Source organism: Microtus ochrogaster, unplaced genomic scaffold (genome assembly GCF_000317375.1).
Source record: "Microtus ochrogaster isolate Prairie Vole_2 unplaced genomic scaffold, MicOch1.0 UNK6, whole genome shotgun sequence".
NCBI classification, from domain to species: Eukaryota; Metazoa; Chordata; class Mammalia; order Rodentia; family Cricetidae; genus Microtus; species Microtus ochrogaster.
This window is the reverse complement of record NW_004949104.1, coordinates 5062960-5065436: the sequence shown is the minus strand read 5'-3', so window position 1 is coordinate 5065436 and position 2477 is coordinate 5062960. Positions and strand designations below refer to the sequence as shown.

The 2477-nt window shown below is 42.6% G+C and overlaps 1 pseudogene; it reads left to right on the top strand.

The window, feature by feature from the left end:
- The first annotated feature begins 560 nt into the window (after positions 1 to 560).
- LOC113458167 overlaps positions 561 to 2477 on the top strand; it is a 76388-nt pseudogene continuing 74471 nt past the window's right edge.

Genomic DNA, 2477 nt, shown 5'->3' with positions numbered 1-2477 from the left:
GATGTAAATCAAACTTAGGAGTTAGTGACTGCAGAATCTTTGAGCTACTTTAAGTGAGTAAGTCCCATGATGGAGAGTCACTTTTCTTCAAGAAATTTGCCCATGCTCAGGGGTTGGTCCTACATTCGTGCCCATATAGGCAGTACTAATGGGACTTAGTGGGCTGTGGAAAGAGGGCAGAAATGAAGTTGGGAGGGAGATGCAGTTCAGAGTTCTGGGAGGGTTTAGAGAGGGAAGCAGTGGGATAGTTTATGTACAAAATTCTAAAATTATAAATAGAATGAGAAAAATTCTAGATTGGCCCTTCTGTCAGTGGAATAAAGAGAAAAGAGGAAACATCAAAGAGGATAGGACAGTTTTAATCTTGGGAATTCAACCCTGAATATCCTCAATGGTTCAGTGCTCCAAGCTTCCACGAACAGCTGTTCAGGAGCCACAAGTGAGCACACCATGACCTTACGCCTAGCCACGGGAACTGCTACTTAGAGTTGCCATTATCCCACATGGAGCCCTCTCAGAAAGCTGGCAACATCCCATGAGCATAAATAAACACCAGAGAGATGTCGTTTCATAAGCAAGCAGAAGCATTTGCGATCACAGTGGTAGGTCTGCCTGTCCACACTTATCGTGATGTTTACAAGAATTATTATTATAACCCTTTCCTGGCTCTCCCTTCTCAAAGTGGTAATCATGATTTAAGGATCGTATATCTGCATGAAACAGGCCTAGCTTCTGTCATTCGCCTACTTCTGGAACAGCAGTGCAGTGACCGTACGACTTCTAGACCATTGGCTCTTTTTCTTAAATTAGTTGCTTCCATGTCTTTTCATACTTTTAAACTTGTACGTTCTGTTTTCTTGCAATTGTGTCAAGCAGAAAGCCTTTTATTTTTCTAAGTGTGTGATTTATTTCTCTAGCTGTGAGGATACGGCAAGTTCCTTCTTCAGCGTTGTGCTAGCTCTCTCTCTTTTACTTCTCTTCCTTTTGCAAACACCTAGTTTCACAGCTGTAGCTTCTCAACTATCCCGCTTGTAAAACTATTCCTTTAGTAAAACTCACTTCTATTTTCCATAATTTCTTCCTATGTGTATCCTTAGCCTGCTGCAGACCTTCTGGATAAGTCTTGGACTCTACCCTCCACGACTTCAGGTAAACAGTCAAATGGTGATAGAGAACAGCTCAACAGTTGCTTCCCTTCAACTCAGTGAACATTCCTGAGGCTTCCCAGTGGCTATCTCTAGTAGGCCTCCTTTCTTTATTCCTACAGATGACTCTGTGACACGTTCTGTCCAGCTTCAGTTAGGACTGCCATGCTTTTTTACCTGGATAACTGCAACAGCCCTTAGAGCATCGCTTCTAATATTCATCACTACTGACCCATCATGTACACGTGGCAGAATGTGGAATGGATTATGATAATTATTTTAAGACTTAACAGCTTTTCACTGTACTGCAAACAAAATCCAGATTGTTTCTGCAGCCGTCTAGGAGCATCATGCCAATCTTTGCTACCTCTTGAAACTAATTATTCTGCCATGACACTGACACTTTTCTCGCTTCTTTGAATATGCTGTCTGTCTTTGGGTGCTTTGCTCTGCCTTAAGTACACCTTGCCAAAATTCTGTCTCTGTGAAACACATGGACAGACTTTCATTTTCCTTTGTCTTTCAGAAAAACCAATGTTTCTCTGCTAGGCTTTCCTTGTCCCTAGCACCCCTAATGCAGTCTTTGGCCTTCAAATCTTATATATCAGTTTCATGCTTATTTCCTTTGTAGTATTAAAAATAGATGGTACTTCTTGTTTTTTTTTTCTTATTTTTTTTTTTGTTGAAAAAAATTTCTGCCTCCTTCCCGCCTCCCATTTTTCTCCCCCTCCCCCCACTCCTCTCTCCCTCTCCCTACTCCTCTCCCCCTCTCCCTGCTTCATTCCCCCTCCCTCTTGAGTCTGAAGAATAGTCCGGATTCTCTGCCCTGTGGGAAGTCCAAGGTCCTCCCCCCTCCATCCAGGTCTAGGAAGGTGAGCATTCAAACAGGGTAGGCTCCCACAAAGCCAGTTCATGCAGTAGGATAGAAACCTAGTGCCATTGTCCTTGGCTTCTCATCAGACTTCATTGTCCACCATGTTCAGAGAGTTCGGTTTTATCCCATGCTTATTCAGTCCCAGTCCAGCTGGCCTTGGTGAGCTCCCAATAGTTCAGTCCCACTGTCTCAGTGGGTGGGTGCCCTCCTCGTGGTCTTGACTTCCTTGCTCATGTTCTTTCTCCTTCTGTTCCTCATTCTTGTTGCACTAATGAAACTTAAACTTGTTTATGAACAGTGCTCGCCCCTTTTATTGGAAATATGGTTCATATTAGCACTGATACATATTTATCTTTTATGGACACATTAATGGTTTTCTTATCTCTAATTTGGATTTAGGTATCACACCACAACAGGCTGATGTATTAAATGCAATTTGCCCAAGTGTAAACACATGG